The sequence below is a fragment of the Camelus bactrianus genome, chromosome 17 (genome assembly GCF_048773025.1).
Source record: "Camelus bactrianus isolate YW-2024 breed Bactrian camel chromosome 17, ASM4877302v1, whole genome shotgun sequence".
Classification (NCBI taxonomy): Eukaryota; Metazoa; Chordata; class Mammalia; order Artiodactyla; family Camelidae; genus Camelus; species Camelus bactrianus.
In genome coordinates, this window is record NC_133555.1 from 59,673,062 (window position 1) to 59,687,640 (window position 14,579).

At 37.6% G+C, this 14,579-nt stretch overlaps 1 pseudogene; it reads right to left on the reverse strand.

The window, feature by feature from the left end:
* Positions 1-561: 561 nt before the first annotated feature.
* LOC141573698 (guanylate-binding protein 6-like) overlaps positions 562-14,579 on the reverse strand; it is an 82,929-nt pseudogene continuing 68,911 nt past the window's right edge.

Below are 14,579 nucleotides of genomic sequence, written 5' to 3' on the forward strand. Positions count from 1 at the left end.
ACAAGCAGTAGATGCACTTGTAATCTCTGCATGACCATGCTGTAACCTTCACCCATCCCTTCCTGGGGTACCGGGGCAAAGTTATCAAGCTCTACTACTGCCACAGCCTGATTCACCTTCAGCTGATGCTCCAATATCTTGTTTGGCTCTCCCAGCAGGTTTTCTCTTTCTCTCACCAGCTTCTCCATCATCTGGACTATGTGTTTCTGGAGACTTCTCTTCTGAGCCTCCACCTGCTGCTGCTGCTCCTGCAGTTTCTGATTCAGCAGCTCCTGTTCCTTCTCAGCTGTCTCCTTCCAGGTCCGCTCTTCTGCCCCAGGAAGGTATTAGAGAGGGAAAAAATAGGCAAGAATTGACCTCCACCCTCCTGAGCTCAGAGGCCAAACCAAATTGAAGAGAGAGGTAGGAAATCTCTGAAGTCCTCCCCCCCACCCCATGTCCACACCATCGAGAGCACACTTCAGAATGTGAGAGAAAAGGCTCTGCCTGTCTGGCATCCAATCACAGTTTCCTTTGCTGTTTCCAAATGCAGCAGGGTTGCTCCACAGAAAGGAAGGAAGCTCCGATATTGGGAAGGTTTTGCTCTCACACCTGTCAGAGGGCACTGCAAGAACATACGCATCCCACTGTGAGCCCAGCCCTACCCCGTACCTGCTATGGCCTTCTCCCCATCAGTGAGGGCTTTATCTGCCTGCAGGATTTCTCTAGTGCCACCTGGGTCTGCAGAAACCTCTGGAGGAACTCATTTGCCTGAGGAACCAAGGAGGAGCACAGAAATTAGCTTTCCAATAGGGAAATTAGTGCTGCAAAGACAACTAAGTCCATGTAAATTTTGCTTTAAGTTTAAAGTTCCACAGTGGTTCCTTACAATGAGTCCAAGCTCCTTAGAATGACCTGTCTCTCTCCAGTCTCTTGCCCAGTGCTACTTTCTTCTCCCCACTCTAGAATCCAGCCAGTCAGAATCATGTTCAGTTCTACAAACCCCAAATCTCTGGTGCTTTTACATATCTGCTTTACCAGTGTGAAATAGTGCCTCTAAATTGTGCTGCTGTTCTCCTCTGCCACTAGCTGGTTATAACTTTAGACAACTTATTTTAACCTGCCTATGCTTCTCAGTTGAGATCTTTAAAATGTTGATAATGTAGATGCTTCTTAATGCTATTTGAAAGATTAAGTTAAAGAGTCTAGGGAAAGAACTTAACACTTTGGCTATAGGAAACAACAGTTCAATAAATATTAGTTGCATTATTATTGTTTATTATTATTATTATTATTATTATTATTATTATTATTATTAATTATTATTATTATTATTATGTTTGTTTCTAACACCTAAGTAGCTCTTTCCTGAGTGTTATAGCTTGCCTATGTAGTTGACTTCCTGTCTCACTTGTGATCATCCTTGTGTACAAAGACTGACTTGTAAATTATCAGTGCTCAACACGTCCAATATGTTGTTGAGTAAAAAAAAAATGAATAATTTCTGTTCTGTCTCTTGTGGATTTAAGAAATCTGTACTCATGGTTGGGAGTTGACATTTGTACTCTCTTCAGGAATAAATAGCATGCAGTGAACCTTAAAAGCCACAGCTGTTTGAATGGCCCCATACACTCTCTTTATGCATGCATGGAGCTGCACTCTCAGATTTTCAGGAGACCCCTTTGAGTACTCTGTAGGTTCCCCATGTTTCCCTTATTCCTCACCTTCACTCCTTTCATGGTCACTTGGTAATATTCCTTTTCAATAATTTCCTTTGCTTTCCTATAGAGTTCATGACCTCCAGGAACAGAGAAAGTTCCTGCTGAGATACTTTTTATTAGTGCCTTTGAAAGCTGATCAAGTTTAGTCTGGCAATATTTGATTGATGTCTCTTCATTCTGCATCAAGAAATCATCTTTCTTATTCTTTATGATTTCCTAGAGGGAAGAAAGATAGAGGGCTGTCACCAGAAGCAAGGAACAGAGGAAGTAAATTTCCAAAGGATCTGGTAGAAGAATTGGTCTAACTGTGTTCCTCATGAGAAAAGTATTCTGTTGGAGGACATGTAATAAAACAGCAGTCACAAGATTTGATTTATTCACAGCTCTGAAAACTCTGGAAGACCATGGGGAAGTTCCCTAACCTCCTTTGGGTATTTCATCTGAGCTGTTGGATTTGCATTACCTAATCTCTCTGGTTCCTTGAAGCTGCCACATTCAGTGATTCTGTCTTCAATGATAGATACAACAAGGAGCAACCTAAGCTGAAAGTGGCCTGAGATGTGGATCTGAAAAGAGAAATTTTGGTTCCCAGCCATAGGAGTGTGTTCACAGAAAAGAAGCCAGCTAAAGAATGTCTTGGGTGTTCTGGACAGGCTTGGAATCCACAGAAGTATTTAATTCAAGAGGATATCTATACTGATTTTTCATTGAAGGTCAAAGGGAGTTCCAGATAAACTGCCTGAGTTCTGGCAGTCAAAAAAGAAGGAAATGTAGTCCTTTGAAACTCTGTCCCTCATGAGAACATGGACTTCTTTATCCTTGAGTGAGAGATGAGCCATGGGACCGGTAACAACACTTCTAGGCTTAATTCTTCAAGGGGAGGCGACATAAAGTAAATACTAAGACAGATTACCACAAGGTTCCTCTGGAACTCCTGCTTGTCTTCCTTGAAGGAGTGCTCCATGAAGACTGAAGGGGCTTCCCTCTCACAGGCAGCATGCGCCTCCAGCAGCTCCTGCAGCATGTCTGTGGGGAAGCTCACTTGCTGGGCTATCTGCTCGCTGTAGTGGTTGTCTGCCTTCTGAATGGCAGCTGAGTTCTCCAGCTGGGCCAGAGTTGTCACTGGGTTCTCCAAGCGAGGTACTGCTCCACTATTGATAGTATCCAGGTATGTCACAACCAGAGTCCTCAGCCCTGAAGAAGCCAGGAAATTTAGGGGCTAAATATCAAGTTATCAGTCAATGGCTCCAGGATTCTGAGACTATGCTTCTAGGGTCATATACACATGCACACACACAAACACACACACGCAACCCTAACTCCTTCTACTATTATCACCTTCATTTTCCTACTGACTCTTCATTTTTATGGTTTTCCAGGCCACAGGACTAAAAAAGTTAATATCTATTTCTATCTAACATACTAGGGGCTACCTGGAAAATACAGTTTCTCATTTTAAAAATTGAAAGCAATACAGATTACATAGATAGACAGATGAGGCAAAGTGTACCATGTTTAATTTATTCCTAATTCTGAGGCTTTGAATGGATTTTCAGAGATTTATGGGCTAATATTTATTTTTGGACCACTCTAAATTATCAAAATATCTTTTGAATTCTCCTTGTGAAAAACACTTATTGTATAGGACTTTCTTTGAAAACATGCAGTATTCTGTTTTTACACCAAGAGAGTGATTATATTCTAAGTGGAGGTTGTTTTCAGATAAGTGGGAGTCACCGATATCATTGACAAAAGTTGCAATTTGGGGAAGGAATTTGTAAATCCCCCAAAGTGAGATAATTATAAAGTATACAGATTTCTTCATGGAGTATAAAAGTCTGTAAAATCAGAATCCTTTATAGAATCAAACAAAAATACTAGAAAGCACATTATATAAAATATTCAACACATAGCAGTCCCCATGGAAATGGGAAAAAGAGACTCACCTTTCCCAGTGACTATGATTCCTTCTGTGAGGGTCTTGCTCCTTGCATCAGTGAAGATGTAAGAACAGAAATTTTTTGTTTGCTCCTGGAATTTAGGATCCAGTTGGTCTTCAGATACCATCCCAATATTGGCTAGAATTTTTTTTTCCTATGTTGGCCAGTCAAAGACAAAACACTTCCATCTTGGAAATAAATGCCTGATGCAGTCTCTGGGTAGATTGGATGTTTGGGCTTTGGGATTCTTCCCTGAGGGACAGAAAAACAGGGATTAGAGTGTGTAGAGTCTTTAGGCGAGGGGGTTACAGGTGTTCATGGCAGGGATTTGTGTGTCTTTGCCATTTCTACACATAGAACTGTTTTAACATAGACATTCAATACTTCTTTGCACATCAGACTTATACCAATGATATAACTGCAGAGAAATTTAGGGAGACATCTGATCCAGTAAAGGAAACCTATGGCTGGTCTCTCCAGACATGCACATAGTAGAGTGGTTCCCTATGATGTGTTTGCTTAACTAGCAGCTAAAAGGATGAAAGGTCACATGAAACTTTCTGCTCAACTCAACTTCATGTAGGAATTGAGCTGTGGAACCAAAAAGGAGAGCTACAAACAAGGGATCATGGACAGTAATTGGAATATTAGGAATGACATCCTCATTATTAAAGAAAAACTGTTTTGATGCAAAAAATAATTGATGCAGTGTTATGTATTTATTAGTAAAAACCTCTGAAGTATAAATGTACCTGAAATATAATTTTAAGGTATCACCACTAATCTATAAACTCTTTGAGGTAAATGTTTATATCTGGTCCTCTCCTGCCAGCCAATTTCTTAATAGCTGTTTTGAGAAATCATAAATAGAAACGTGAAAGGAAGAATGACTAAATTGGGATTGATATTTCTCTCAAGGTTTCAATAGACACACATCCTTGGAAATGTAACCCATGAAAATAATTTTTTACCTTGTAATTAATTCATGGGTAAACATGTGGGAATTAGGAGAAAGCTATGATGTGGAAGGTAAAATGAATATTCTAATAATTGTCAGTATTATTGAAAAGGCATAGATTGTAAAGACAGTCACTTCTTCAGGTTTATTTAGAACATACAGTCATTTTGTAGATGATATAATTATACAGGATTAGAAGTTTTCTAGCCCTCTTTGAAAAGAATAATATGTGAAATCTATATTTTGTTCATTAGATAAGCTTTTCACTGCAGTTTCATGTCTAACAATTAGCTGATTAGTTGTTTACTTCAACAGAGAAAAATTGATGGAAAAGGAAACACAGTGTCCAGTCTTTAGAATGTTTCATCACCCATGTAAATCTGGATGCTAAATTTAAAGATGTATAAAAAACAAATTGGTTTTGAGTAATTTCACTTTACACTTTACTTTTCTTGAGTAAACTTCAACTGTAGCCCCTAGATCTTTGCAACCCACTTTCCAGCCACCATTTCCACAGACTTTGATTTAGTTTCAAATACAAATGCAATCACAGAGATGAGGGATATTGTTTAGTAGATCCCACACTCTATTGGACCGTACACTGCCCAGGCCATACTCTGATAACTGGAATCAGCTTCAGGGCATTCTCCAAGTACTCATCTTCTGTGATAGGCTGACCACATAACTGCAGCTCCAGGGTGAAATCCCATACAGTCCAGATAAAGTCTGGAAAGAAATTCACAAATTCTGTGGAATCTTCTACTCTATCAGGTGTTTGAGAGGACTTTGCCCTGATGTTTTCAAGCTCTGTCGCATAACTAACATTTGGTTAGGGAAAAGAAACTCACTACCAACAATTCCCACATTTCTCTAGTATAAAAATATTATAAACACACTCTTTTGCCATGGGTCCCCTCTGTTCCACACAAGAAACTAAATGACAGGAAGGGAGAGACTGACTCTATCCTCATCCCCATGAATTCAGTGAAACATGGTGGTTCAGGACCTGGAAGGATACTGCAGATGCTCCAGGGCCTGGTGGTTGATGGTGCTCATGCTGTTCTAGACAAAGCTACTGCAGAGAACCACAGCCAGGGCAAAGATCCATGAATCCTTCTTAGACTCATCCTAGAAAGCACATTAGAACAAGAGAGTTAGAAGTTTACCCCTACATTAGAAATTCATCTGTACACTTCTTCAATCATGATTTCATTTATTATTTCAGCTAACATACTCACCATGCAAAGAAATTGCTTGAAGACAGATGTAAATGCAGATATCAACTTTGACAATTACAGAGACATTTCTTGTGTTTGCAAATTTTTCATATATAAAAGGATTCTAGTGTTCACAGTGCTTTCTTTTTCCTCAATTGGATAAAGTAAAATAACATATACAGAAAAACTAATACAGTACCTGTTGTGTAATTAGGAATTCAGTGATGAGTGTGGGCACTTATTCATTCTGCATATATTTATTAATCAGAGTCCATATAAAATATACCATAGTTGGCATAACTGGGTATTTAAATTATATGCAATCAATAAATACTTGCAGGAAGCTACTAAATATCCCCCACTGTTCTTAGATTTTAAAAAAGCAATGCTAAAAATAAAAATTTTCTTTCAACATGATTATTTCAAAGCAGTGGACAAACATCCATAACAGTAAGTGCAAGAAAGATAGAAGTATCTGTAAAAGGCTTACTCTCAGTAATGTATATAAGCAGTGAAACCTATAGCTATAACACTAAACTAAAATTTAGAAGTCTATCAAGGAAGAACAGAGCTATGAAATTTGGAGAAAGAATATGTGATCTGAAAGCTTCCTCAATGTCTTGAGCTGAATATTAAAGAACTGGTAAATGTGGAACTGAAGAAATGAAGTTGATCCCATAGACAGGAAAACCCAGAGAAACAAAATTAGAGATGGGAGAAGACAGGGGTCTTGTAGTTAGAACAGAGTCATTTGAGGGCAGAGGGCAAGTGGAGAAGTTAAGGTGAGTTTCATGCAGCCTAATCAAGGGCCCTAAAGCCCAGGCTAAGTTGTATAAATCATAGCATTGTCTAAATGATGGCATAAACTGGAAATAGTTTTTTTTTTTTTAATTATAAATGACATGTAAAGTTGCTCCCAGTGTAAATGCAAAAACTGTGGTTTATGTTGAGAAGATTCTAAATGGGAGTTTGGGGGGATAAGAGTCTATTCATTACTTTCTTTCCCCAAAACCCAGTTTTTAAAAATAATCAATTAGGATAAGAAGAAGTAGCAGTTATGACAAACAATTATTTCAGCAGCAAGATTATATCATTGTTTGATATATGGCTTTAAAAATAAGCAGACTTTCTAACTCCTGTTGAGAAAAAAGACAGAGCTATAAAAATGTAGGTACTATTTCCAAATAAATCTCAAAACGGGGAAAAGAGGGATAGTTCATTTCACCCATTAGCAGAAAGCTAAAACACCAAAAATCCATTTTAAAATGTTTCTTGTAGGACAAAAACTTTCTTTTATACAACTTGCACATTCAGAGTTGTCTCACAGATTTCCAGAACACTCTGTGAGTAGTTGATGAACTTCATCATAGAAAATGTAAACCCGTCTCTTAAATCCAACCCTCAAATACACTCTTCACCTTGTAGCTAAGAAGGTGAATCAGAAATTTTTCCTCACTCACAGATTGATACTTCTCTTTCTTAGTTATGCTTAACTGTAAGTTCTCAAAACCAGTCAGGTGCTGCCTGGATTGCCTTTCAAAACTGAAGGACTTATTCCCCCAGCTGTTGGGAGTGCTGGTGGAAGACAGTCTTCAGGTGTCAGCCCTCTTAATTAGAAAGGCTTCTGGAGCAGCTCTTCAAAAATGTATCAGCACCCCTTTCCCAAACTCAGGCTAACTCAAAAAAGCCAATCCAGCCATGAGCTCCCATGAAATTTCCAGAAATTGGGGATTGCAATGCAATGTAATTTCTTCTTCTCTTCAGCCTGCTTCTTTCCCAATTACATGGTATTAAATCTGACTGCAGATAATGTCTTGTCAATTGAACTAAAGACTCTTTTAGGGCAGGACATTTACTTTGGTCACTGATATCTACAATCCTAAGTCCAAAGGCCTGGAACTCAGCCGTTCAATAATGACTTACTAAATGTAATCAAGTCATCCACACAGTGCCAAGAAATAAAAGAATTTATCTAAGACACTATGATAACTTACCTAGAAGTGAGATTCAAACACAACATAGTTTGCCTTATTTACTATAATTGATTTCTAGATTTTACAGATTAAAGCAGTAAAATTTCTAGGACCATGGAGAGATAAGGGGAAAATCCAGAATAAAAAGGATTTAATTGTGAATTTCTGCTTTACCATTCACACATCCCCCAGGCTCTAATTGTGCAGAAGGACCACCAGAGTACGATTGGGCTTGCATGGGTGAGGCACACACCACATCCAGATGCCCTTGGTTTCAGATTGCACTGTAGAGCCTAGAGGAAACCCTGTGAGGAGAGGGGAGAAAGCAGCATTTAGTTAGAGCAGATAATCTAAACCACCAAGGGGCTACAGAGTCAGATCTATTGGAATGTCAGTATCCCAGCATACGAGTTGGTGCTTTCTCCATTTCCTCAAGAATGTCCTACTTTGTGTGTCATCTGTTTCAAGGAGGAAGGAACATTAATTGTGATAAAGATACCAAGCAAGGGCTCAACATAGAGGCAAAGGGGAATCCATGAATCAGACAAAATGGAAGTCACTGATAACCATAACAAGAGTATCTTGAAAGAACAGTGAGGTTCAAAGCCAGAGAGAAATGGACTGAAGACAGACATGGGAAGAGAAAAAGGTGGGAAAAAAATCAAGATTATATTTTTTGTCAGAGAAATTTTTCAAAAGTGGGGAGAGGTGTTAGCCACAGTAGTATATGACATACAGGAAATATTTTTAAGATTATAGACATTTGAACACATTTATATGTTGATGAGTATAGTCCATAAAAAAGCAAAATGTGTTTCAAGAGCGAGTAGACACAATTGCAAGAGTCCAGTGCTTAAGCATGTAAAATAAGGTAGGATTGTGAGAATTGGTAGGAGAAATTTTGCTTTACAGGAATAAAACATACAATATGATAATGAATTACAGTAAGACAGTGGTTTAGCAGTGAGAAATAGGAGTGGAAAGTTGATTTCTTAAGAGAAGTTTGGTTCTCCCTACACAAGATCAGGACAAAAATTAAGAAGCTGAGGTATTAGCTAGAATCAAGCAATTGGTCCTTGACCCAGTACAACACTCACCATGATTCTGACCTGCAAGATGGTTCATCAAGTAGGATTTGCCTGTATGATACGGCCCTATGATGGCCACCACCAGCACTGGCAAAGAAATCTCACCAAGAATCTGCAGAGATTTTTGGTTCACTGAAAGCACCTTGACACTTTCCAGCAGACAAATGGGGTCCATCATTTTGGGTCTGGATGCCATGGCAACCTGCCAACCTAGAAGAGCTTCTTAGTGGAAATCAGATTATAAAGTCATTCTCTAACTCAGACTTATACAAAGCATCTATCAACATAGGATAAGGTAAGTAAGAGTTCTGTGCTTTCCATGAGACAAAATGTAACCTAGAATTAGCATACTGCAGAGGTTTTCCCCCATCATTCCCTCAAGTCTCTCATGATATTGGTAGTGAAATAATATAATATCACTCTCCAAACTGTTATTTCAAAATAATAATATAATTAAAGTTATTGTTATGATGCACTGAAGGCCTACAATATACCAAGCCCTTTGATAATAACTTACATATCCAGCTAAACTGATATTCACAAGAGACTGAAAGTTAGAAATTAACATAACTACTTTGGAAATGAGGTAAATGGTTCTCACAAAGGCTGAGTGAATGTCATTGAGAAAGGATTGAAAATCTACATACTTGAGCAAAATGACAGACTAGCAAACTCTAAGCTCTTGTTTCCCCAAGGAGATATAAACAACAACCAAAATACTAGCTAGAATAACCTTACAGTAGTTCCATAAAACAGTCAAAGGTCCAAAGCAACCAACCAAATACCAAATCAAGAAACAGCCTCATTCAAAATGGTAGGAAATTCTGTGGTTTTTCTGTTGCCCTCGGTCCCCATTGTGGTAAGGTCTTTAAGGAAGTGGCAAATCATTTCCCAATTCCCTCCCCTGATTCAGAGAGAGGGAATTTTATAATGTTCTAACCTGTCAGGGCTGCCTCTTCAGGTCTCTGTTTCACTTCACATGAAACTCAGGGAAGGGTGGCAGAGGGGGAGGTGTTGGTAAAACTTGGATATCAGTTGGAAAGAAGCAGCAGGTATTTCTCAAGGAAAAATGTGGAGAGACAGCTCCACAGATGCCTAGAGCAAGAGGTTACCAGTGAATATATAAAATAGACTATCTAAGGCATCAATTGAGTTTCCAATTCACTTTTTCAAAATAAACAGAGCAGAGCAGACTGCATTTACAATGTTCTGACATCTCATGGGCTGCCTGAAGGACTGTTATCTTTTCCCTTATTTGGATCTTAGGCAGGGAGAAGCAGTGGGCATTGCTTGGGAAAGATGCAGGGAGAATGACCTGCAGACACCTATGACAAGATATTATGGGTGTGTGATATTGAGATGTATAATAAGAAACACAAATTTGATCATTGTCCTTATTCCTGGTATATAGCTCTTAAAACCCTATGTGATGAGAGAGATGAAATTATTTTTCTTGTAACTTTTGGTCTTTTGTCCTCAATTCCTAAAATAGCTCCAGGCTGATAAAGATGAAAGAAGAGTCTTTTGTTATTTATAACAAGCACCTTTCAACAACAACTGATTTTATGTTAATGAGGTGATTTTGTAAAGCCCATAGATCACTACAATGGAGTTGTTTGCTAGAGGAATCAATGTTATTAGAAATTTGCAACATTTAGCCTGATGCTCCAACCACTGGGGAGCAGAGAAGAGTTGAAAGTTGAGTTAATCACCAATGACCAATAGTTTACTCAACCATATCTATCTAAGAAGTCCTCCATTAAAAAATAAATAAAACCTAACTGAAATGGTTCAGAGAGTTTCTGGCTTGATGAATATGTGGATGTTGTTAGAAGGTGGCACATCCAAAGGGGTCATGGAAGCTCCACATGCTTTTCTTGATATCTTTCCCTTTGCATCTCCTATTTTGCTGTTTATAGGCTGTATCCTTTTTTAAAATAAACCAGTAATCTAGTAAGCAAACTATCCTTCATGAGTTCTTAAGCCATCCTAGCAAATCATTGAACCTGGGGAAGAGATGGGTAACTCCAATGTACAGCCAGTTAGTCAGAAGCACAGGTGACAACCTGGATTTGTAATTGCATCTGAACTGAGGAGAAGTCTTGTGGGACTGAGCCCTTAATCTGTAGGGTATAAACTAACTCTTGGAAGTTAGTGTCAGAATTGCTTATTGTGAAAAAATGCTCACGTATGTGGTGACCAGATATAAGTATAGAGAATAGAAAGTTGAGAAGAGAAACTGAATTTTTCTTTTTCTTTTCAGGGTGGAGACACACAATAGACAATCAAAAGTTCAAAGGAGGCATCCTTTGGGAAATTAATATACTTAAAAGGAGCACATATATGGGAAAACTGAAAAAGCAAAACACAGGCCCAGGGAAGATGCATGCTCAAAAAAGCCTAAAAAGACTTTAGAACTTCTCTTAAGTTTAATCCCAAGTTTCAAAATCAAGAGCCACCTTAGGAAAAGACTTCCTTGTCAAAAGGCCAGTATGCAAAGAATGGGAAAGGTGACTGCTTTCATAAATGCTCAATTTTCAGGGGGTGGGAGGGTAATAACTCAGTAGTAGAGCATGTACTTAACATGTCCAAAATCCTGGGTTAAGTACTGAGTACCTTCATTTAAAATAAATAAATAGATAAATAAATATCCAATTTTTCAACAACAACAACAAAAATCACAAGGCATACAAAATAAATGAAAATATGGCCCTTCCAAAGGAAGAATATAAAGTGGTAAAAAAAAAAAAAACAACCCTGAGGAAACATGTGCATTAGATGTTTTAGGCAAAGACTTTAAAATAACTTTTTAAAAATATGCTTAAAAAGCTAAAGGAAAACTCAGAAAAATAACTAAATAAAATCAGAAAAACAATATATGAACAAAATTAGAAAATGAACAAGGAGATAAAAATAATTAAAAAAGGAACCAAATTGAAATTCTGAGGCTGGAAAATACAATGAATGAATTTACACATTTTCTACAAGGAATTAGCCTTGGTGGTAAAGCTCAGGGTAAGAGCATTTGAATACATATAAAGGGGATTAGACTTGCACAGGCAAAGAGACTCAGCAAACTTGAAGACAGGACATTTGAAATTATCAAGTCTCAGGAGCAGAAGGAAGAAATAATTTTTTTAAAGTGAATACAGCCTAACAAACTTATGGAATACTGTCACATAGACAGGTATATACATTATGAAAGTCCCTAAAGCAGAAGGGAGAGGCAGGGCAGAGAGATTATTTGAGGAAATAATGGCTAAAAAATTCCCAATGCAATGAAATATATAAATTTACAAATGCCAGATATTCAACAAACTCCAGTAGGATAAATAATCAGAGACCAATGCTGAGGCATATTATAATCAAACTGTCAAAAGACAAAGAGAGAATCTTGAAAGCGACAAAAAGCAGTAACTCATCACATCCAATAAGATTGTCAGTCAATTTATCAACAAAATATTTGTAGGCCAGAAGGCAGTGGAATGATATGTTTAAATTGCTAAAAACTGAGTGATGGGGTAGGGGGGAACCTACCAATGAAGAATACTGTTTCCAGAGGAGGGGGGTCAAGATGAGGGATAATAACTTCTCACAGAAAAGTGACTGAAAACTGGCAGAACTCCTATACAAACAAGATTTCAAGAGATATTTCCACAAAATTAGGGAGGAGTAAAAACTTCAGGTTGGGACCTGTGCACCTAGGGAAGGACTAAGAGGAAAAGGAAGACTGTGCAAATAGACCCTAACCCTGAGGAGTGAGTAGGTCAATCCACAGACTTGGCATCCCAGTCCTGGGGTCCTGCACAGAGGAGACAAATCCCCTTGGCTACTTGGAGAAAGACTGAAACAGATAGAAAGGCTGGAGAAGCCTAGACTAGAAGGAGTGAATGGGTGCTTGTTTGCCACCAGACAGGTTGGAGACAGGTCAGCCTGAGCAACTACCACCTTACTGTACATCCCAGGAAGATTTTCTATTCAAATAACAACAAAAAGAGTACTGTTGTGGTTATATCTATATGAGATAAAAAAGTTATTTCAAGCACTGTTAAAAGAGACAAAGAAGGACATTATGTTAAAAGAGTCAAGTTTATCTAGAAGATAAACAATTCTAAATATGTATACCTGAACCTCAGAGTTCCAAAATGTGTGAAATAAACATTGACAATATTGAGCAACAGATCACTTAACAATAATACAATAGTTTAATACCTTACTTGCAATAATAGGTAGAAAAAACAGAGTACTTGAATAACACGATAAATTAATTGAACCTAACAGACATATACAGAACACTCTCATCCAACAAGTGAAAACACGTTTTCCCAGATGGGCATGGAATATTTCCAAGGATAGACCATATTTTAGGCCACAAAACAAGTCAACAAATTTTAAAAGGTTAAACTGATACAAAGTATCTTTTCTGAACCCAATGAAATGAAACTGGAAATTAATAGATGGAATAAAACTGCAAAGCCTACAAATATGTGAAAACTAAACAAAATACAATTAAGAATAAAAATAAACTACCTGAACATAATGAAGTCTATGTATGGAAAAACGCACAGGTAACATCATCCTCTTAGGTAAACTACTGAAGACTTTTCCCACCCTCCTGCCTCCCCTTTTTGAGAAGGAGACTGCACATTTTAGGTCAATGTTCCCACACAATTGCTCCTTCTCTCGCTTGCCACTCTTCTTCTGTTTCAGGAGGATGTCCTGAATCTTGAGAGATTTAGGCCAAGGTACTTAGCTGAGAAGGGTCAGGATTTTTGCAACTTAATCCCATAAACGAAAATAAGAATGAAAATGCAAATATTGTTTTATATTATATTGAGAGACTTATACATATATTTAGAGAGAGGAAGCAAATCTAGGAAAATGCCACCAGTGGGTAAATCTAGGTGAAAAGGATATGAGATTCCCTTGTAATTGTTTTCCAAAGCAAATTTGATTTTAAAAATTAAGTACTAAAAACACAATTATATCATGGATCTTCTGGCATATTTCTGATTGGCATTATAATGAAAGTTCCCTATAATATCTATGCATATTTCATAATCAGACTATATAAACATGATATTATATTCAAATGTCTAAACTATTCAGTTCCATATTTATAGGTCAAGTATTCAAGATGCCTCAAATACTATCAAAAATATTTTTAAAAAATACCAGCTTTATCAGTTACTACTTGTGTGGCCTTAAACAAGAAGCCTCACCTAGCTAAACCTAAGTTTTTAAGAATAATTATAGGGGTAATATGAAAAAAATGGTAAGTCCAGTCTGGAGGATGTATTCATAATAAAATCAGATAAGTAAAAGCTTATATATGAGCATAGAATGCAGCACAAAATGGGATTTCAGTGCATGCTTACTGAACTAGATGGAGATTTATCCACAATAATTGCACTAAACAAATTGGATTACATATTTGAACACAATCTGCAAACTTCAGGTTACTAAGAAACAAGGTCTATAATTTTTTTTTTCAGAGCAAAGCAGCAAGAAAATTCAAACACTGCTCCTGTACCATCTCCTTTTTTCTGATTCTTCATTGTGGGAGAAAAGAATACAAAGGTAAAACAGGATCCTCTAACAGCTACATTATAATGACCAGAGTAGTCCAGTCCCCCTCTTTAAATGGAAAACTTAAAGGAAGCTGCAGGAAAATGTGAGAGAAACAACTTTATAAAAACCAGG